Source organism: Clupea harengus, chromosome 11 (assembly GCF_900700415.2).
Source record: "Clupea harengus chromosome 11, Ch_v2.0.2, whole genome shotgun sequence".
NCBI classification, from domain to species: domain Eukaryota; kingdom Metazoa; phylum Chordata; class Actinopteri; order Clupeiformes; family Clupeidae; genus Clupea; species Clupea harengus.
Genome location: NC_045162.1, coordinates 17,010,805 through 17,034,623, shown reverse-complemented (window position 1 = coordinate 17,034,623; position 23,819 = coordinate 17,010,805). Strand labels below are relative to the sequence as shown.

The 23,819-nt window shown below is 44.6% G+C and overlaps 1 protein-coding gene across 1 annotated transcript in view; it reads left to right on the top strand.

Annotated features, from left to right (window-relative positions):
- Positions 1-23,343, top strand: part of tsnare1 (T-SNARE Domain Containing 1) — a 113,841-nt gene extending 90,498 nt beyond the window's left edge. Inside the window, exon 12 of the mRNA XM_031575781.2 lies at positions 21,461-23,343. The gene's annotated coding sequence lies outside the window, so the exon portion shown is untranslated. The remainder of the gene's footprint in view (positions 1-21,460) is intronic.
- Positions 23,344-23,819: the final 476 nt, after the last annotated feature.

Genomic DNA, 23,819 nt, shown 5'->3' with positions numbered 1-23,819 from the left:
AGCATATTAACTACACTTCTCCTACTCGCTGTCCATTTTTATTGAATTTCTCTTCGCTTTTCTGTGAAACCTTTCCTCCTACAACTGTATTGTTCTTTGTCTCCCACCCTCCCTCTTTTCTCTATCTCTCTCTTTTTCTCTATCTTTCTCTTTGCGATGCTGTCTTAAAGGCCGTCTCTGCATATAATTGCCAAGAGCAAGTGAAAGGTGATACCATCTTTAATTAAGTGGCTCCTTGCTGCTGATTGTTCCAATGAGGTGAAACAGAGAGCTTAACTTCTCTGAACCTTGCCTCAGTGAGACAGTGATTAGATCACTAGGCTACTTGTGTTGGGGGAACCTGTCAGTCAAAATGGCTTCCATGTGCCGTGCCTGTTAGTCTCTTAACCCACAAATGCGTCAACATTACCAATACTACCAAAGGTTGGTCCACGGTGGTGGGTTTAGGGCCTGGACACACTCCATGTGTTCCTGCTTGTGTAACTCCGTCTCTGTCTCCATTGTGTTGTGTTGTGCTGTGTTGTGTTTGGTGGAAATGAACTGACGCCACAACCAGCCCTGGGTGCATTTATAGCTCTCTCTGACAACAGAAAGAAACAAGGAAAAGTGAGGCAGGGAGTGAGCCAGACGCATCACAGCTCCTCTGCCACGGGACAGTCGTAAAAGAGGTAGAGCAGGTGGTGGCATCAAAACTTAACAGGACCCTGGCGTGGACACTAACTCATGACACACCCACGCCACACCCCATGCCCCCCACCCACGCTACTGTACCCCAGATGCACAGAGGCCTGGGTAAATACAAATGCACACACAGAAAACCCTCTCAGCCCTGCTACCTCCAAGGATGAAAAAAGGCAAATGGGACTTTCATTGCTTAGTGCAAGTGTGACTCTCTTTCCCATATGTAACCACCATAGGTCTGAAGATTAACTCGTTTCACTGTACGTTGCCTCCTTCAGAGTGATACCCATCTGTCAGTACCCACACGCACACACAAACACACACAAACACACACACACACACACACACACACACACACACACACACACAAACACAAGCACACACACACAACTGCACTTGATGTTCTTGTCTGCAGCACGTTAACACACACAGCACATTGCCAGTTTTCTCACCTAGGTTGATACACCGAGGTCATGGATTACTGCTCTGCAGGGTTCCGTCGCAAAATCATACTTGCAGATGAGGTGTGATATCAGTGAAGGAGCCTTTGGCGCGCTCGCGTGTGTGTGTGCGTGCCTGCGTGTGTGTGTGTGTGTGTATGCGTGCCTGCGTGTGTGTGCGTGCGTGCGTGCCTGTGTGCGTGCCTGCGTGTGTGTGGAGGAGGATAGACACGCAGTGGGTGGGTGGCGAAGAAGAGTGGCAGCGGGATTAGCGGAACTTTCTGGAAAACTTCCACGGCAGAAGTAGACTTAAGCCGCCCAGAGCCTGCCAGTCACTGCTCAGAAAAGCAGCTCCACAAGAGAGAAAAAGGAAAAGAAGACGAGAAGAAAACGTCAGTGGTTAGAGCGGGAAAGAAGGGCTTAGCCTCGGTGTAAACAGCGCCAAATACAGTTCTGCTGATGTGCTCGCTATGGCGATTGTTTTGTTTGTATGTCTGCATGCGCTGCTCTTAGGACTGCAACCTGCAGTGGGCAGCTAATGACAGGGAGCAGACCAATACAGGAGGAGAGAAATAGAGAGAGAGAGAGAGAGAGAGGAGAGAGAGAGAGAGAGATGGTGTGGGTGGGGATTCAGAGAGAGAGAAAAGAGACAGTGGGGGTGGGGGGCAGAGAGAGAGGAATGAAGTAGAGTGATGTAAGAAGGGGAAGAAAAAGCGATAGATAAAACAAAGAGACTAAGGAGGGAAATGAGGGGGACAGGTAGAGAATGGAGAGAACAAGTGAGAGACAGATGGAAAGAGAAAGATGCTCTACCATCCTTGCCAAGATGCTCTTAAAGCTGACAATAATCAAAATAAGCCTCCCAGAGGAGGGGAGTGATTGAGAGCTGATATTAGAGTAAAGAGAGTGAGAGAGAGAGGGATGAGATGAGAGAGGGAGGGAAAGGCAGAGAAAGGTGGGGAGTGTGCTGAGTGCAGACTGTCATCCATCAGTTTAATGAGAGTGACACTGACAGAAATGACTGGAGCTGCTTTGCCTCTCAGATCAATAGGCAGGCAGTTATGGGCCACTAAATAACACTAATGTTGCAGAATTATGTTTCTACAGCCACCCCCACATCTTGTTTACAGAGTCATTTTAGGGTGAGTCTGCAAGAGTGTGTGTGTGTGTGTGTGTGTGTGTGTGTGTGTGTGTGTGTGTGTGTGTGTGTGTGTGTGTGTGTGTGTGTGTGTGCCATATATGTGTGCTTACAGTAGTGTCAACTCTGAGCTAAGCCGTTAAGAAAGAAAGTCTTTCAGAAATGAACCTGTAGGAGGTGCCATGGGTCTCATGCCAACTCATTTGTCTGATACGAGCAGATGATACACAGCAATAGACATCTTGTTTGCTAGTTTGGGTGAGACTCTATTCAGATGGCTGAAGCTCATTTTTGGTCAAAGTTTCTCCCAGACCCATGTTTTCCAGACGTTAATATTATCCAACACAGTTTTTCTGCAGCTATCATGTTTGCAGAAGGATCTCCTCAGTGACACCACTTGTAATAATTTACAAAGCATGTCAACTAGAATTAAATTATCTCTGCATCTCAGAGTGTCTCTCAATCTTATTATGTAGATGTTATGTCCTTCTGTGGTTTGTGTTGGGGAGGGGCGTTAGGGAACCACAACCATTGTCTATCAGGACAGGGCAAAGACACAACCACATTAGAACCGAAGTGCAACAACAACCATCCAGAACAACAGCAATTGAAGTGTTACCTTCACAAACTGAGAATCTGATTAATTTGACAGTCTTTAATGCTTAATCCTTGTGGATTTTTTCAGTGACTGAAATACAGATTGATTAGTGTTTGCTATGGATTGCATAACGTCTGTTGTTATCGTATAGCGACTGTCGCTGAGAGATTGAGAGCCGTGCACATGCTGTTCTCTTCATCAATGTACCCTTTGAAACTTGTGCGTGGCTTTCAAAGTCGTGAGTATTTTTATATTCACTACATGTGGATTTCATCATGTGTTTGAGGTGATTATTGTCCAAAGCCCACTTTGACTTTGTAAGCAGCGCATTTGAGTGTCGCTGCGTGTGTCAAAGCAGGAGGTGAAAGATTTTTGACGACACAAAGGGTAAGATCTTACAGTTTTTCTCGATTGATTACATTCAAAAACTGGAACTTATGGCACAATGACCACAACCTGTAACTCATGTGCCAACTCCCTAAACCAATTCTGCTAAACTATAAGCACAATTATGTGTTTTAGACACAGATTTCAATTGTTAACCGCACTTTCTTCAACTCACAACACACAATTATCTGCTTTAGACACAAATTTCAATTGTTAACCACACTTTCTTCAAAACACTAAACACCATCCTCTCTACTTTGCACACTTCATCAATGCCAAAACCTCCTTGTGTTCAGACAGAACACACTGCTATTCAATTGGCAAAACTTCCATTTCCAAGGCTGTTGTGCAATTTGAAATCAAAGCTTTAGCAATATGATGGCCACAGGTTAGCTCCTGGTTTGGAGAACAATTGATGGCAACATTGAAGTGAGAGGTGATCAGAAAGGCAGAGGAGTGAGAGTAAGAGGAGGAGGAGGAAGAGGATGAAGAGAAAGAGCAAGAAGGAGAGCCATTATCTCTGATGAGATTCGGGCCACTGTGGTCAACCCTGTGGTCAACCATGGTTTGACCATGCAGGAGGCTGGCCAGAGGGTTCAACCAAATATAAGCCGCTTCTCAGTTGCATCCATTCTCTGGACATTCAGAAGAGGGAATAGGTAAGAAACACTACTATGACAGGAAAACACTAGTTTGAATGCCTTATCAGGAGCATAGTATTCTTGTATTTTCCATTGTACTGTATCTGTAAAATTACGTAAACAAATACAAAGTGCAACCATTGATGACCAAGACTAATTCCTAAACATCAATACAGTGAGCCTAGCCACAGTGGACTGTGTTCTAAGGCGGAACACCTTGAGAATAAAGCAGGTGTACAGGGTGCCTTTTGTCAGAAACTCCGACAGTCAAACAGTTATGCTATGACTATGTGCAAGTCATATACATTTCCACAACTGATTGCGTCCTATCAGCACTGACACATTACTCTACTGTATTGCAATCCAATCCAATGTTACAGTTTTTCTCGATTGCTTACACACATGAAGCATGCCTCGTTTTCTCAAAACTCTAAACACAAATCCCTAAACCACTCACACAAAATGCAACAACATTCACAACACTGTGTAGGTCTATTTCTGATAGCACATTGTCAATATTGTCTTGAGCTAGAACAGGATGCAGTAGTTTTTTGTCCTTTTTTATTTTACATTTTTCTTTCTTTTTTTTTTTGACTGTACTGGCCTATATCCTATTGTTTGTTCTGTGCAAATCATTTACACATTCATTTGTGTTTGCTGTGATGTATAGGCTACAGCACTTTTGGAAAAAATAAAGAAATATTTTAGTTGTTACTGTATATTTGTGTGTTGTTTTATATTTGCGTAAAAACATTATACAGTTATATTTTACTACAGGAGTAAGCGTATACTGTAGTAACATAATGTTCCTGATAAGGCCTTCATACTGGTGTTTTCCCATTTCATAGTAGTGTTTTCCATTGAGCACATCAGTGTTCAATCGATGCTTAGAATGTCTACTCATATAATGGGCTGTGTTTGTCATTAGAAAACAAAGTACCCTTTTGAGGTGACATAACACTGTTTTGAAAGCAAAGTTGCCTTTTGCAGGATGTATAAAGGGTTTTGCATTTTGTGTGAGTGGTTTTGGGATTTGTGTTTAGAGTTTTGAGGAAACGAGGCATGCTTTCAAAAAATGTGTGTTAGCAATTGAGAAAAACTGTAAAGGAAAACACATTGCTAGGCTGAAGTCCCTTTGCAGACCCAGGGAATCGCTTACAGCTTGGGAAGCTCAAATAAGGAACCTCGGAATGCCACAGCGTGATGTCACAGTAGAAGCAAGCGCGCTGGTATCTTCACCAGGTCTCTTTTCACTGAGGGTACCACTTCCCACTATTAGAGTGACACTAAGATAGTTACTTTTACACTGTGTGAATGTGCCTTTTTAGGGTTAGACCCATTTGTTGCAGCAGTGAGTGTATGTGTGTCTGTGGGGTGTGTCTGTGTGTGTGTGTGTGTGTGTGTGTGTGTGTGTGTGTGTGTGTGTGTGTGTGTGTGTGTGTGTGTGTGTGTGTGTGTGTGTGTGTGTGTGCGTGTGTGTAATGATTTAATAAATATTCACCATCAATCTCGTTCTTCTCTCACTGGCTGCGTTTTTCTGCTGGTGGATCTTCTCCTCTGGCCTCGATTAGATTGCAATGATGGATGTGGGGCATTAGTGTCGGTGAGGAGTGAAGCGGATTGACTGAGGGCGATAAAGGCTGATTACTCTTCAGCAGGCACACAGGCAGCAGGTGTCCAGTGCACAAAGACCCATGTCAGTGGAACTTACTGTTTTACGCAGAGATAGATTGGCCTTCTAAAGTGGCCCAGTTCCGTCATGACCAAAATCTGTTTCAAGAGGCTTGCCTGATAATGGTATTGTAGTTTTGTGGCTTAATTATATAAATGCTTCTATAATGGAAACAAATTATATCCAGCCTTACAGTTGGTTTGTAACCATCCTTCAACTTGCCACCTTTTTCAAACTTATAAGTGAAGCGTAGTAAAAGCTGAGGGAAATGGCTTATCAGAGGCCATCAGAAATAAGCACAGCCAACAAACTTTTTGTTTTGGTTGATGTAAGAATTTAAGGACTTTGCAAGTGTCTTTAAAACACAAAGAGATGAGCGACTAAGGCACTTCAAAGCAAATATAGATGTTAGAAACATTAGAGGCGTTTTTAGGTAATAAGAATCTACACTCAATATCCCATAATGACAAAGCCAACAAAACAGGATTTTAGACATTTATTTAAACGGAAGCCCTAATAGACGGCCATTTGGGCAGAAATAAATGTGCCCATCTTGCTGTTAACATTATGCTAGGCCCAAGGCAACACAATGGTTGACCTACAATAATAATATGAGTCCACACTATCACCGTGCCAGTCATGGCGTGTGGCATGTACCATCAAACCACAACATGCATCAAATACAACAACCGTGTTTCTTAACTCAATCCGTGTAATTAATATTTCATTTGAGAGAAAACAGTGCACATAGAGAGAAGCCATCTGCCAGCTACAGGCAACAGTACACAGACACTAAAGTTAGCGCGGCTCTGACACTCCAGCCACTTCGGACTTGCACTAGAGATCTTCTCATTATCATCAGTGGCCGTGTGTAGATCGGAGGATGGGGAGGCTTCTTACAAACTGTGTTGAAAATGTAACTGCTGGCGCAGTGTATTTAATGACTGAAACTGATGGTTGATTTGTTTAGAGTGCAGTAGTTTCATATTCAATTAAAACAATAATCAATTTAGTATTTAATTTAATTTAGGAACTGGAGGAGTAGTTTCAACAGGTACATACTGACATGGCTCCAGTTGAAGAGATCACCAATAGACGATGGCCCACCCAGGTGGAAAGAGGTGCAAGAGGTTGTGCGTTGTGCAAAGGCTGCATCGGCTTCTGGTCCTAATGGGGTAGCTTATCGTGTCTATAAAAGAGCGCCTGATGTTTTGAAGTATCTGTGGGAAGGTTATGGTTAATGTATGGGAGAAAAAAAAACAATGCAGAGGATGTGGCATCAGACAGGTGGTATTTTAATTCAGAAGGAGAACGCCATAATCATAAGCCAATCATAATTTTGGATCAGTCTTCTTAATGTGGAAGGATGGATATTCTTTAGTGTGGTAACAAGGAGGTTGGTCCTCTATTTGAAGGCTTATAGTTTGATAGGTATTTTCTGGGCAAAAAGTCCCAGGACTTTCTGGATGTTTGTAACATAGCAGCATGATTTGGCATCAAATTCAGGCAGCAAGGTCAGAAGGCAGAGACCTCCGTGTGGTATTTCTGGATCTCGCTAATGCCTTTGGATCAGTGCCACTCAGTCTGTTGTGGAAGGCATTCTGTTACTTTCAGGTCCTTGAGGAGATTTTAGTGTCAAAGCATCTTTTGAGGATTTCAGTTGGGCTTCAATACAAGAAACTACACCACATCCAGGCAGGATTTAGAGATTGGTATACTGGCTGAAGTCCCCATTTCCCTACTGGCTTTCACCATGGCATTGGAGGTAATTATAAGGGCATCTAAAAGGCTTGGTAGGGATGGTTGGTACTGTTTCCTGACTGGTCAGTACTGAAGTATTGATAAGATGCTGGACAAACATCGCTGCTATCGGTATTTATGTAACGTTAATTCATTCTAACATTAGATTGATTAGCGGGAGGGACACGCTGCTCAGTGTAATGAAAGTGTTTGCATGCTAAATTTTCTATCATGTTAGCAGTGCTAGTTTCCAATGTGTAACTGATGGGCTAATGTAACTTTAGCTTACTGCTTGTGTGTAGCCTACAATGAGTTGAAATTGTGCGGGTGCCCTTGACTTGAACCACAACAAAAAAAGGTGGATAAAAATAAGCACATGAAGAGAACAAAAACAACAATTAGCGTTTGATAATATGCCTTACAAAACAGCTTTTGACACTGGAACAGCCTACATTAATTTGTATTACCACCTGCCAATCATCATTTGACTGACATCCAATGTGTTATGCCCACTGCATGAGCGCAACAGGAAAACCAGGGAAAACGCGGAGTAGAGTAGTATCAGTTGTTGTTTATTTAACCATCACAATGAAAAAGCCAATGCAAGCCACCAAGGCTTGCCAGAAAGTTCCGAAAAATGTGGAGACATGAAGAGGCGTTCCAAGACAGGCACCCGTTGCCAGGAGAGAAGGAACAGCAGAGATTTAAAGCGTAGGTAGACCTGTGCGACGGTGTCCCTAATTGGACAGACTGCCCCCTACCACACTACCAGCACACCTGCAGGGGAACACACACAGAAAGAAGGAGACAAGGGCTCAACCCAGTGGGCCGTGACAAATGTAGAATTCAGCAAGAACACAGTGTTCTATCAAGTAACACATTTGTGTGTACAGTTCGTATAAAACTTGTGTTCAGTTCTACCTGATAGCCCCACTTATTTCTCTGGCCATGAGCCATTACTGATTACACCCTTACCCTCTGTGCTTCTGAGGAAGCCACCTGAAATAGTGTTTGGTTCGGTCTGAGCTACTTTGTTTCCCATTTACAGAAGCAGCACTGTGTCAAACACATCCACAGTAGTTGTCAAGTAAGTCTATCTTTCTGCTGTTTGTGAAGCAATGGTCTACTAATCCAAACCATATCCTTATCCTTACCTGCAATATTAAATATAGTCCATTTAAACCAAATGTATTTCTCTCTCTCTCTCTCTCTCTCTCTCTCTCTCTCTCTCTGTTTCTCTCTCTCTGTCTCACCCACACTCACACACACAAACACTGCTGTACCTCTGCCCCCCTACACACACCTCTGAGCCCAGGCCACAGGCACAGAGCCAAGATGCAACAGCGGTGCCAAATGGCCCAAACTGGGCCCTGCCTGCCTCGCTCTGCCTGTGTGCCTTGGCCTTATCAGCGGCCAGGCCGCGGCTGGTGCATTATCGGCCCCCTGCACTAGGGGCCTGAGCCCTATTCAGAACCTCATGTCAAACTCAACCTGCCTCCAAACCACATCCCTCCTGCTTTTAGTCCAAACACTCTTTTCACTTCCCCTCTCACTGCTGATTCTACCCTGCCCTGGGAACAAGGGCAAAAAACAGCAACAACAAACAACAAACAAAATGAATAATTCTGGGCCCGTGTGTATCTTTCTGTTTTGTTTCCCTCTACTGCTGGATGTGGAAAAAGCATGAAACTTTTTCTGCTGTCCTCCGGAGCATTTGTTCTCCTCGGGAGAGTTCTTTCTTCTCAGACGCAGTCGGGTAGAACAGCTGTGTTTGTTATTGCTTCCGAAGGCAATTATGAAAGGGGCGTTCACTGCCGCTTGCGCCCGGCAACGGAAACGAGGGCCAAGGGCCTTATCCTGCCCCAAACCTGCCCCGATGAGTGAGGATGTGACGACTTCATTTAAACACACACTCATTACCAATGCTGCAGTGGTCGGTCCAGGCCTCGTCTAACCCTGAAAGACAGAGAGAAAGAGAACATCCAAAGGAAGGAGACATGAGAATGACAGAGAAAGAGACAGACTGACAGAGAGGCACATTGGTGATGTATTACCTGATGCTCGTTGATATGAAGTAGATTCATTTTGGGTGATGTTGATATTTTCCTGCTTTTGAATTGTTTTCTTTGCCTGTTTGTTTTTTTACTGTTTTCATGGCATACTGTCCCTCTTAAGGCCCCGTCACACCATAACGTTCTGGTCAACGTTCTCTGAACTTTCTAATCGTTCAATTTCGAGCGTTCTAGGGCGAGGTGGACACATCTGGCGTGTGACTTAACGAAAGAATAGCGTAGGACTGATGCATGACTACTAACGTGGGACTCACGCATGAGGAGCATGTAACCGCGACTTGTGACGTGTCACTTGTGCGCAACAAACGTGTGCTGACGTGTCTGCTACTAGCGCTGCTGCAAGTAAGAAGATGATAAATCCTGCTGAAAGTAAGAAGAATACAAAGCCTCTTTCACTAGCAATGTCTTCGGACGAAGATTTACTGTTATTATTACTGTGATTTACGAATTAACGGGCGTTATTCCTGGGGTTTTATGTTATTAAAATAAATGATTTAAATTTGACACTGAATTTGTGTTTCTCAATGTTTATTATTAGAAAACATCAACACATCCACACACATTGTCCATGTCACAAGAGTCTTCATATCATATCCATCTGCCATGGAACAGCACCAGCTATAACAGTGCTCAGCTATGTTCAAGTTCAGTACATCTACTTCATGCTGGGCTCAAGCAAGCATATATACCCTCCACTACGCTTTTCGCTAGATTATGCAATGACCTTGCATGACATGATAGCATGGAATATGTAGATTTATAGTGCACAGAATAACGTTTGCAATGATGTAAGTTGCGTTTGTTGATCACGTATGGTTAATAACATATTAATTGTAGAAGGGACATGAATCATGATAAAATCAAGATCTTGCCTTGGTGAAAAAACTTTCGCCGATATCTTTGTATGAGAGATGGGTTAGGTGCTCAAATTTCCCGGGATCAAAGAGGACGTTAGTAGGCATGTCCAAACTAAAAATCACGTCTCAGGATTGCTGCGCACATAAGTTATTTCGGGTGCATCAACTGTACTCAGTCTACCCTACCCAACGACTGACTACAATAGCCAAACGCGTGCAAAGTTAATAAAACGTTCCACTAAAGTTCTCCAGCGTTTAAATTAAACGTTGAAGAACGCTGGTCTCCATGAGAACTTTTGTGCATGTTCAAAAATTTATTTTCGGACCAGAGTTCTCCGCCGATCACCGACGATTACTGACGATTACAGCGTTCACCAGCTTTTACACAACGCTCTTCTGGTGCTATACCAGCGACCATGGACGATTTCCAACGTTTCCTCTAACTTCATAGAACGTTGACAAGAACGTCATGGTGTGACGGAGCCTTTACATTACTGCACTGTTTCGCTGAAATGGTAAGGAAACTGTTTAGAATTGAAGAGATGAATTGAATTGAATTGAATTGAATTGAATTGAATTGAGAAATAGAGAGAGAGATGAAAGTAGAGAGGTGCTGACCTTATTAAAAATATAAAAATGTATGCAAAATGATGCAGCGTACGAGTGCTCCACCGCACAAAGCCTTGGAGTGTTCATGAGAAGTGGGCTGGAGATACCACAGATAACTGTGTAGATGTTGGCCTTTGCTTCTGCTATGTCTGTTAGCTCTCGCTGTTGGGGCTCGCTTGAGATGATTGAGGTTATGTAAGCATGGGTGGAAGATCGGGTCAGGTCAGAGCAGACTGCCTTGCTAAGCAGAGAGAATAATGTACATTAATTCAGTGTGCGATGCGATAGAGGCAGAGTTAATGTGCTCTTATTGAAGGGTCTGGCCTGAGGTGGGAGGGCAAGAAGGGGGTTCAGAGAGACTTCGAGGCGAGATCAGGCATGACTGCACAGCAGCAGATTCCCTTGCTCTCAATGAGAAAGGTGGAGGCAGACGGAGCCATGATGAAGAGCAGATGATGTGTTTGTGAAAACACTTACTCCTGGTTTTAAAAGCACATCTGAAGGGAATCACTCGAAAGCAAAAACGTGAGAGAGAGAGAGAGAGAGAGAGAGAGAGGAGGAGATAGTAAGAGGGAGAGAGAGGTTTGGAGTGAAAGGGGTTAGTGTTGCCATGTTTGAAGCTCAAGAATTTGTGTTGCGTTTCATCTTAAAAGCCAAATGGGGTTCCCCAGGGTTTTGGCAGGTTTGTTGCAAACCTGGCAACGCAGGATACAGATCAGACAGCTGTGTTGTTCTATTTATGTCAGGTGTTCAGTTTTCCTTCCCGTTCCCCGGAGAGCGTAGTAGATTTGTGTTTTAAATTTGAGTGGAATGGATGAACAACAGAGACAATAGACGAGTGCAAACTGGGATATTTGGTGGGGATTATAAACACACGTTTGGCAGCAAATGAATCTACCACCACATATGATCCAAGAACACGTTGAGCTTAATGTTACAGATAAGTCAAAACTTTTTTTCGAGGGTATGCAGAAGGAGGGGGGCGGGGGAGCACATCAAATACCAGTGTCAGAACTTGTGTGTATTGCCTCCGCTTCCACTTTGAATTCTTCACAGGGATGAAGCCATACTTCCGACACCTTTTTTTCACTGATAAATATTAAAGAATTAAGGCACAGGCAACATTTTATATTTAGCAGGAAAAGCTGATTTAGTTCCAGTGAAACAGTGCAGACTGGCTCCCTCAGAAAGAGGCTTATTCAAATGATTCGAAAAGCCAACTTGACAACACCGAGCCGCAATCCTGTGATGATGAGGCATTGCTGGGATGAGAGGAGAAAATCGAAAAAGAAGGGGGAAACACACACACACACACACACACACACACACACACTCATCAGAGGGCTGACTTTGGAAAGCTTTTGACAAAAGCCTCTCTTAAATACAGTTGGTTGCGTAGTTCAAGTGCACTGAAGTATTGACAAACGTCTGCATTTGTGTGATTCTGCAACTGTTGTAAATTAATGACGTTCTGAAAAATAGACTTTTTTTTTTTTCCCGGACCGTGCCTCTGAATCTGTGTGTGACACAGCAGTAACAGAACCAGCTCCGCCACAGTGCTTTGCATTAATGCTATTATAAAACCGCACGAGGTTGCGGCAGCAGCCGTCCGAGCTCCGCCACTGACAATGCCACGCAAGTCATGCAGCGGACGAGGGGCCAGTTTAATAAGGCGGCGCTAGCGAGAGGCTTGTGCAGGGGGCCCAGTGGAGAGAAGAATGAGGTAAAACAGGCTGAACTCATCCTTCATTAGCATGGTCATTTCCTTACCGTTCTCTGGACCTGCCACTGCAAACCACTGCGGCTGAGAGCCCAACTTCAGGGCTCCGGCGAGGAGTTAGTGGGTTGTGTGAGTGTATGTGGTGTGTGTGTGTGTATGAATGTGGTGGTGGTGGGGATGGGGGGGGGGGGCTGTTCTCCAGACCTAGTGTGGTTAATCCACATCTGTGAGCTAGGGTGACAATAAGCTCTCTGTCTGAAGCGCAATCCTCTTAACTGAGGCTTTGTGGGTAAACTCGTCTCATGCAAATTCTAAACTCCATTAGCTTTGAGGAACTAGTCAGGGCCATTGAGATTAATGACAGGAGGACTACGTGATTTAATAGGGTTATTTCAGTGCTTCCGGGCGAAAATAAACAACAAACTTAATGCAAGACATTAGTCACTTTCTCTCTGTCACACTTTCTCACTCTCACACACTCTCTCTCTCTCTCTCTCTTTCTCTCTCTCTCTCACTCTCTGCTTCATGGAAGTGGAAGAAGTTGTTCTGCTTGTGAAAGAGCTGAAGTGAATGTAAGCATACAACTGATTTGGACTTAAAGTGGCGACGATGCATCAAGGCTTCAGCTGTTTTCATGATTTGATATGAATAGTTTCTCTTATTTGCAAAGGTTATAAGCAGTTATATAGAACCCTTAAGCGCTCAACAATTTTTGTATTCATTCTTTTTTTTCATATTTTTCAAATAATAGAATTACCAAATTGAGCTAACCTGTAAGCTGATGAACAAAAGGCATGTAACAGCAAGAGAATGAGTCTCAAAAACTCTCTTTTCCCCTCTGTCTGAGGCGATTGCAGTAATGATCTTGATATGGATTTGGAGACTCTATTAAAGATAAGTGCTGAGCATTTTTTTGCCTATTATGGAGCGAAAAATGAAAATCCTTTATTTATCTTTTTTTCTGGTGCAGTCAGCTTTCCCCAGAAGTTTGCTGTCAGGGATTACTGTTCCTTCCAGGGATGGGGGGGGGGGGGGGGGTTGCAGAGAGACAGAGGTGCTCCAGTAATCTGTTGGTGGGATGCCTTTCAAAATATATATATATAAATACATATATTATATTTGATATATACTGTATATGGAATATCCTGACCAAAATATCATCTCTGTAGGTGAAGCTGTAGACATTGACGTTTCATTCTGCTTATTTCTCTGTGTTACTTTTTAGTGAGACAGACACAAGCATGCACACACACACACACACGCACAGACACTATCTGTGTGTCTCCCGGGATGCGCTGCCAGCAGTCTTCAGTAAGGGCTGAGATTACCTAAAGCTGATTGGTCTCCTTAGTGTGCCGGATTCACAACATTTCGCCTCTGGAAGCTGAAAGTGACATTACAGCAGCCTGAGCAGCAGCCATCTTCTCCGCTAACAGGCCCTACCAGTGTGTGTGTAATTGTGTGTGTGGTGTGAGTGTGTGGGTGAGTATGTTGGGGGGTGGTATGTGTGTGCACTCTCTCTCTTTCTCTTGTGTGTGTGTGTGTGTGTGTGTGTGAGTGTGTGTGAGTGTGTGTGTGTGTGTGTGTGTGCGCGCACTTGTTTCTTCCGGTTGTGTGTGTGTGTGTGAGTAAAGACCATCTCCTCCCCCATCAGTCCCTAAAAGTGTGTGGACTGTGACTGTGTGGAAGTCCATTACGTCAACACCGGTTCATGAGGCATTAGCATTTTGGAACCAATGACTCTCATCGCCCCAGCCATACTGCCGCCTGCAGGAGGCTATCGTCGTGCTGATGAAATCACCTGTAATTCCACCAGATTGGGTTGGAATTATCTTTCCCTATCAAATCAGGCAAGTAAACATATTATTCCAATTGGAGACCCAGGAGACACACGGACAGCATCATTTCACTTCAAAGGGGGTTAGTGCCCAAGGCCTGTGTGCCTGATACAGGCATAGTTATGTGTCTCACATGTAGAGCTTTTTCTTCAGTCTGTGTTTAGAGTTTTAGAGACGAAGTTCCCAGCATGGATGTTGAAAGACTATTTAACAGGCAATTAGAAACAATCATTCAAACCATCTGTTAACAATGATGAATACAAATGCAGTCAGATCCTGGCTTTCTGTTAGGGCTAGTTTTATGTATGCACACATACAGTGCATTGGTGTGTGAGTGTGAGAGTGAATGTGTGTGTGTGCATGTGCAGGAGTGTGTGTGTGTGTGTGTGTGTGTGTGTGTGTGTGTGTGTGTGTGTGTGTGTGTGTGTGCGTGCGTGCATGGGTGTGAGAGTGAGTGTGTGTGCATGCGTGCGTGCCCTTCTCTTCTGGAGAGAGTTCACCCCTATAGCCGGTCCATCCCTATCTCTTCCCTATAGCCCGTCCGTCTCTGCCCTTCCCTGTGCTGGGTTGAAATTGATGTCAGTGCTTCACATATGTGCTGTGACATGAAGTTACTATAGATATGATCTCATTTACAAACACTGACTTATGGCCATTACGCCTGAGCTCTGTTTTGGCCTTAAACAGTGCATATGATGGCACTTGAATGTAGGCAATGCCAGTTTTTTGTTAACTAGCTGAATGCATTGAGCTTGATCTGAATAGATATAGCTCTGGAAGTCTAATAACATTCATTATGTCCAGTTGCTATATTTAGAGTGCTTGTCTGGTCCATAGAGAGTGCATCCTGCAATGAATAACTGAATGACCATTCGATTCTCCCTGTCTCTCTCTTTCAGTGTGTGTGTGTGTGTGTGTGTGCGCGCGCACATATGTGCATGTGTGTGGGTGTGCGTGCATGCGTGTGTGTGTGTGCGCGCACATATGTGTGTGTGTGTTTGTGTGTGCGTGTGTGTGTGTGTGTGTGCGTACGTGCGAGCGTGTATGTGCGTGCGTGCGTGCGTGCGCGTGCGTGCGTGCGTGTGTGTGCGTGTGTGTGTGCGTGCGTGTGTGTGTGTGTGTGTGTAGTGATGAGCCCCTCCTCTGCTCCTATTTGTTGTGAGGTGTAAATTGAGGTTAAAAGCTCTTTAGTGCCCCCCTCCATTTTCAAGTACACTGCAGAGGGAATTTATGTGTTTATGGTGTGTCTTTGTTGTTTGCTTGTATGTGTGTGTGTGTGTGTGTGTGTGTGTGTGTGTGTGTGTGTGTGTGTGTGTGTGTGTGTGTGTGTGTGTGTGTGTGTGTGTGTTGTCACAGTGAGGTGTAGTGTAATGTAATGTGGTATCTGATTTGAAGAGAGATGTTTTCGTTTCCTGTGGCTTTGCTCAGCAGCAGGACTTTGATGTGGAGGTAGACAGCAAGGACAACAGCCCCACCCCTCAAACACACACACACACACTCACTCACACACACACACACACACACACACACACACACACAAGCAGCATGTCGTCTAATCCCTGCCAACTCGAAAGCAGGTGTGCCTGCCCTCCCATCTTTCCCACCCTCCCTGTTTTATCACTTCATTTCATCCTTATTTCTCTCTTTCTCTTCCCCTCTGTCTTTTCTTATTCTCTCTTCTCATCCCCGCCGGCCGGGAGCCCCTCCGTTGGGAAGACTGGATCTGACGGAACAAGATTGTTTTGTCAGCCAGCGTCGGCATCATTTTCAGTCATGTCCTCCTGTCACCCTCCATACTTTCCCCATCGCTATCCAACTGACATGCCTTCATGTCTCTCTCTCTCTCTCTCTCTCTTTCACTCTCGCTTTCACTCTCTCTCCATCTCCATCCCTCTTGCGTTCTTGTCTTCCTTCCGCCCCCTGACTCACTCTGTCTTTTCACATACTTCCCTTTATCTTCTGCGTGATGATGAACTAGGCCTACTGCTGTTGCAGGATTCAGCTGCCTCAATATATAGGTCACATCGTATTTGTCTTCCACATGAACTGTTTCATCTATTCAGTTATAGTTACTGTGTCACTATACTATCAACTGAAGTGTGATATACAGATGAACCCCAAATAAGATATAGTATTTGGATACTCCACATTCAGAGACTTTAGGAATGGTGAAATTCAAGTTCAGTCTTTCTAATTGTTCACTGAACATCACCTTAATCGACCCCAACCCCTGACCTCAACCATTTATTCTCTATTATTCTCAGTTTGATCCTACCAAATGAAGTGGTCCATGTATATTGTATAACATGTGTGTGTATAACATGTGTGTGTATACCATGTCTGTGCCTCCAGACACAGGCTGTGTTCGAAAACTCTTAAAAGTAAGATAGCTGTCTTACTACCTTGATGTCTCCTCAAGACAGGTGTCTGACGCGAGATATTTTTACGGGTGAAGGTATCTAAAAAAAACGCTGTTTTCGAAACGGTCTTTTAAGACAGCGTGTATGATAACGTGTGACGTTGGTACGCTGAAAGAACATTAGGTTATCTAACGTAGGCTAATGTGCTAATGTTAGAAAGTTGGCTGACTGACGCCTCGCAAATCACATCAACCATTATTTCTGGTTACAATAACGGTGTTATCGGATAGTACAGTGTCTATTTCTCGGTAACTTTTGAAAAATCTAAGCAAGAAAACACCGAAAGATGTACATTTACATACAAAACACGGCCGTCAGCGGAGTTTGGTCCGCCATCTTTGTTTACAATTTGCAGTTGCCGGAGGGAGCTGGCGCACAGATTTCTGGGTAATAGGCAGCATCAAGGCTGCATCGATGCTACCTTGAAAAATGACCATCACGCGGACGATTTCAAGGTATCTAATAAAACCGGAAGAGACAAAATAACAGATTTCGAACAGTCCTTCCTTCTCTTCTTTAAGACAGCATTTTAAGAGTTTTCGAACACACCCACAGTTTTTCACATTCATCTGATTCACCTGATGACGACAGCGCTCTGACAGTACAGAGAGCCTCTCTGCATCTGTCTCAGCATCCCCCAGCATTCCACTCAATCCTGGCTGCTGACTCGCTGCTCAGTCTCCTCTCCTCTCCCTCTCCTACCAGCTCCTGTTCAACCTCATGCCCACTCACTGCCTGCTGCCTGCTGCCTGCTGCCTGCCTACTCGCTCATCCCACCACTATTGTTGCTGCCCCTTTGGCCTTTAATAACCTCTCCTCCTCCCCACCTCCCTCCTCTCCTCCCACTGTCCCTTACTTAGCTCCTCCTACTGTTCTAATCACCTCCCTCTCTCTCTCTCTCACTCCCTCGCTCGCTCCCCTCTGCTCCATTAAGGCCTCCTCTCCTCTCCCTATCCCACCGTTGTGTAACTCAGTGCCTCCTCGCATCAGTGACTCCATCTGCTTTGGACATCCTTAAGTAGATGCACTCTGCTCGTCTGACACCTCGGTCGCCCACTTAGAGTACATCAGTCCACATGGGAGGGTTTATTAAATGAAATTAGAATGTTTCTTTTGGGGAGAGCAGGAAGTGGGTACAAGTAGATTTAACAAGCGTAGGCTGAGAGCCTCAGGCTAAAAGAAGGACCACAAATACGAAGAATGGATGGAAGACCTGAGAGAAGTATGCTACTACCTACTGAGAGTATAATGCTACCTGTGAACTGAGAGAAGTATGCTACTACCTACTGAGAGTATAATGCTACCTGTAAACTGAGAGAAGCTTAGATGCCTGAGAAACATGTGTGTGAGTGTGTGTGTGAGTGTCTCTCTCTCTCTCTCTCTCTCTCTCTCTCTCTCTCTCTCTCTGTGTGTGAGAGTGTGCCAGCTGATGAGGTGGGACAGACATACAAAAGTAAACCCCTGGCGTTGCTGTAAGGCGGGAGCCCAGACAGCCATGTTCAGTGTTGTTAAATATTTCATAATTCCTAATGAGTGGATGTGCTGTATCATTCATTAGAGATGGAGGCCGTCATCTCAGCCCTGTCGGCCCCAGCACTGCCCTCACCGCTACTGACCTCAAATGGACCTTGAACTCTCACTGTCCCCTACTCTCTCTGTCTCCTGTACACACACAGTCTCTCTCTCTCTCTCTCTCTCTCTCGCTCACTCACACACACCCATACACACACAAATACAAGCTCTCTTTATCTCACTCACACACACACACACTCCCACACACCCCTCTGGTCAGAGGTCAGTCTTATTCTTTCACAGATCTCCCTTCAGGGCTGAGGGAAAAGGTGTCTGTGGCATAAATACACCTCATACGAGTCAAGGCTCTCAGCACCCATGCAATTGCTCTCTGTCTCTGTCTCTCTCTCTCTCGTCTCTCGTCTCTCGCCCTTCCTCTCATTCTAACTCCGTGACATCGTATTGCTTTTTCTAACTATGTGACTTTCTATCTCTCTCTCTCTTTCTCTCCCTCTCTCTCTTTTTCTAACTCTATGACTTTCTATCTCTGTCTCTTTCTCTCCCTCTCTCTCTTTTTCTAACTATGACTTTCTATCTCTGTCTCTTTCTCTCGCCCTCACCCTTCCTCTCATTCTAACTCAGTGACAGCGTATAACTTTTGCTCTCCCTCTCTCTCTCTCTCTGGCTTTGGGTTTGGTGGGAGTAGTTTGTTGGTGCTGGAGGGTTGATTGGCTCCCAGTGACGTGAGCTGCAAGTCCCCCGGGAGTCTGCTGATGCAGGGAGACCCAGGTTATTACTGAGTCCTGAGTCCTGGGCTCGGGAGCAGGCCGAGAGGCCGCAGCACGCATTCACCAAAAACAGCCTGCCGGACTCAATCAGACTGAAGAAATGGAGGAGAGATCGAGCCCGTGTCGCTGGACTGGAGGCGGGGAAAGGGGGATGGAGGGAAAAAAAAAAACTTGCATGAGGCTGTGAGGGATGAGAGGACTTCATGATGGCGTGATGGGAACTGAACGCTTCACCGCACCTCACATGGGCAGAGAACGCGCTGGTCAAGCTATTTATTGGGCCGCATGTGTCCGCTGACACACTAAGCCCTTTATTTGTGCCTGTTCCACAACAATGTCTGCTGGGCTTCTGCTCGTGCTCAGAGATAGCTTTATTTTAGCAATGACAGAGGCTGTGTGTGTGTGTGTGTGTGTGTGTGTGTGTGTGTGTGTGTGTGTGTGTGTGTGTGTGTGTGTGTGTGTGTGTGTGTGTGTGTGTGCGTGTGCGTGCGTGTGCGTGTGTGTGTGTGTTTGGGTGGTAGGCAGCAGGCATGGATTATATTAGGCAGAAATCCTTTGAGGCAAGTAAAGATTCATGAGGCTAAAGATGGATTGTTTTACGAGGGCAACTAAAGAGGCTTTAGTTATTCTCTCATGTGTGAACCCCTCTTGTCGTGTGATTCCCCGGGAGGTTATGTGTCGGCACGCAGCTGCTCGCTCCTGGTTGATCAGTTCAGCGTGTCCAGACGAGGCCAAGTCATGGTGCCCGAGCAGGATGTGCCCTGAGGGGCAAGGATAGGGAGCTACCTGTGTCCTCACCACCACCTACTGACAACCACCTCTAGGTCTGGCATAGCTGTGTGTTTGCACACACTGTTGGCATTGTAAACGGGCCAGTGGCCCCACACCTTTGTGCTTGGACTGAATCCAAAAACGAGATTAAGACGACAGGGAAACTAGGAAATCCCCAAAGGGAAGATACTCTCTACTGTGCTCTTTTGGACCATCAAATGGCTATTTATCGAGTCCCAAACAATGGCATGCATGACACTAGATGATTACTCTCTCTGACGATGACTGTTGTTTTACTGGTTCACAGACGCTATACAAAAAGGTCTTTCAAATTATTTTCCACACCATTGCCAACCGCCCATTAATCATCTCAGCTACAACTGTTATCATAAACACTGAGTTTATCATAGTTATCATAAGCACTGAGTAAAACTAATTGGGTTTCCCAAAGTGTCTCCAGAGGAACTGAATGTAACCCCACCAACAGTGCAAAGGGCTAGCACAGAAGAACTTAGCACTGGTCCAGTGAAAAAGGAGGGCAAGCTCCCTGGCCAGTAGGAAGTGTTTTGCCCACAGGCTTTTTCTACGTCCCCAGCCAGTCTCAACTCACAGAACCTTTGCCACTGCACACCACACAGTCCAACCTGTTTCCCAGTCTGACTACCCTGCTGCCCGTGCGCAGTGGTGAGCCTGTACTCCCACCAAAGACAAACCCTGACCTCTGAGAGATGATTGGAGATAGAAGAGATGAGCTTTGCCCTTTACGTAACCAGTAGCGCTGTTGATTAATGGCACACTCCTGTTTTAAAACTTCTTCACTTCTGACCACGGGACTTAATTAAAGTTTGAACTCTGACCAAACGATCATAAATTATGCCTCCAAATCTCGCCATAGACTTGGAATTAAATAACTCGTATTACTTGCTTTCAAGCCAATTAATAGTGCTCTAAGTCCAAGTCCAAGACGGGTGCAGAAGGTAAAGATGTAGCCCACCAGCTGTTCAGTAAATTGTTCAGATTGGCAGCAGCCTGAAGTGTCTGAGTGCCATTTTCTGTCGTCCCTGGATCGGCATGAGGCCTCGTTCACATGTGCTGTTTGGAACTGGGACGTGCACAGTCAGACGTGTGAGAGTGTAAGGTCTGCAGTCGTGCCTGAGCACAAAACCCATTTGGAGCTGAGCGAGGGCGCGTTTGTGTGGGGAGGAGTGCATGAATGCTCTGCCTCTCTGGAGAGTTGAGTTGTGTTTGCACTTGAATAGCGGATTCAGAAGGGGGAGCTCAGTCAGGATTTATTTAGTGTAGGCTTCTGTATTGATCACAATGCAAGTGCATGTGTGTGTGTGTGTGGTGTGTGTGTGCGTCTGCGTGTCTCTCTTTGTGTGCGTATGTTTGTGTGTCTTTGTGTGTGTGTGTTTGCGTGTGTTTGCGTGTATGTGCATGTGCGTGTGTGTGTGTGTGTGGGTGTCTTTGTGTGTTTCAGAATGTGTCCCTAGTGGTGTGTGTGTGTGTGTTCAGAGAGGTGTTGTGTTCTCTGCTGACATCTTCCCTCCCTCACTGTGACCCTTGTGTATTCCAGGCTCCTGTTCTCACACCACTGAGACAAGATGGCTACCTGCCCTCTATCCCCACCGGTAACCAGCGGCTTCTTCTAGGAACAGGAGAACCGCTTCTGATCTCTCAGTCTTTCTGAATGTGTGTATCTTCGCCAACCTGCGTTCATCTTTTAAGAAAAATACCTCTGGACTGTTCGATTCCTCTCTTTGTGACCTGTTGTTCTTTGACTGTCTGCTACCCATAACATGCTATCAGACGTGTAGCCAATTAACGTTTTTAATTTCACCCCTGAAATGTTTGTTTTCAAGCTTCATTTCATTGAACAGGAAACGTGTGCCATCACATCACTGTGCAAATGTGGACTCTAGTTAAGGGGATCTCACTTTCTCTGATCTCAACTCACACATGCTGACTGACTCGGCCGAGTGCTGAAGTAGCCATTGTTTCTGTGTCCTCCTTAACCCCATTCAAGGTCAGGAAAAAATTTAAGTCTGCTAACGTAGATAGCAGAGACCGCCTCATATGTTTCAACCAAAATCTATTTCTGTTCAAGAAGACAAGCAACTCCAAGCTGAAATTCTCTCCTACTTTATTGTAATTCAAGTGTGTGCAGTGTGACATGATCATAACTTTAGCCACTGACAGTCTCTGGCAGCCTCACCAGCTCAGTGGATATACCCCTTTGTCTCAGAAGCACAGTGGAGATACCCCTTTGTCTCAGAGACGCAGTGGAGATGCCCCTTTGTCTCACAGACGCAGTGGAGATACCCCTTTGTTGCCCCTCTGTCACTGTTGCTCGTTAGTCATCCAGTAGATCATTGGGCATCGCTCTCTGCCACCAAGCTAAAGTCAATTATAATGTGCTCTGGCCACGTGTGATAGGACCATATTGGGGTTGACTTAGGGGTCAATCTGCTGCATACGTACTATTTATCAAGATGTAAAAATATGCATATGTCAATGCTGTTTATTTATTTATTGTTTGTTTGTAAATATGTTTTCATTTTAACTGGTTATCGCCGACATATTTATTGACATTGTGCTCTGCTACCAAAACAAATAGTTGTACATGAAATCCTTTTCCTTTGCATAATTTTAAAAGTGATCTGATGTTTTGTGTTTTTGTCATTTGCTAACTGCTTTATTTCTCGTGTTGTAAGATTGTGAATCAGACCTATCAGCGGACGTCCAAGCCACTAGTAGCACAACAAGAGCTAACTTCTTTCTTTTGGTTTCACCTGTACTGCTGTTCATGAATATGTCTTTAAACATTCAAACGGTTTGGTTTACCATGATGTGAGCAGTTATTTATGTTTAAGTAAAGAACATATAGTTCCTGCAACAAACCTCTCAGTACATTTTCACTTGCTTTTCCCTCCTGGCAATCGCGCACAGATATACACACTGACCTGCACACACACACACCCACACACACACTGACATGCACACACACACAGACAGCCATCTGGGCTCTTACAGACAGAAATGGATGAAAATTGTAGGTTGGTAATTTGACTAATCTTTAGCAGGGACATTTCAGAAGCTTCTTACCTTCTTTATTTCCTTCTCTTTATCAGTCTATCATATTACATATTTTGTATTGTTCTGCCTTTCAAGACATCACAACAGAGCCTTTTTGGAGTAAGTATGGTCAGTTTATTGTTTGCAGTTTATTTATCTTGCTGCAGGAAGGAGTGGCTTCAAGTCTTTCTTATGTCTAATGACATCACCACCATTCTGTTTTTTATTTTTTCTGGGGATTACGATCCTTTATTGTTGTTTAACATAGGATTGGGAGTTAAACAGCTAAGAAATTCCAGAAAAACTACACTTCATAGGGGAAGTAAATTGGTGTTGAAAAATGTTTTAAGATTGTATCTGTGTGATAAAAAAAACCTGCCTATACATAATCTAACGTGAACTCTGAACCTCAAAAGCAAGAATCACTGGCACCTCACCCCACTGCTAAAATGAATCCTATAAACTTCATCCATTTACACATGTAAAGCTCCCTGTCCATCGAGTGGGGGTCACAGGTAACTGCAGTGGAAACTTTGGTTCTCAATGAATAAAGACTATTGATATTTACTCAGCTCAACACTAACAGCAACAGGAAGTGTTGGGGCAAAATTACTAATCACTTCTGTTTCCTGTTGTTAAATGTCAAACTATGAAAGGCTTGATCTCATTTGTGTTGTTTTATTGTTCAGAAGGGAGACTGTCGTGCTGAACACGTTGCATTCAGATCTGCTCTGCCACTCCACGTGTGTGTGGAGGGCTTTTGTGGGGGGGGGAGAGCGTGGGATGCTGTGTTCAGAATTACTCCTCACCTCCTATGCAATTACTGACTTAATTTATGTAATTAGAGGCGTGCACTCCTC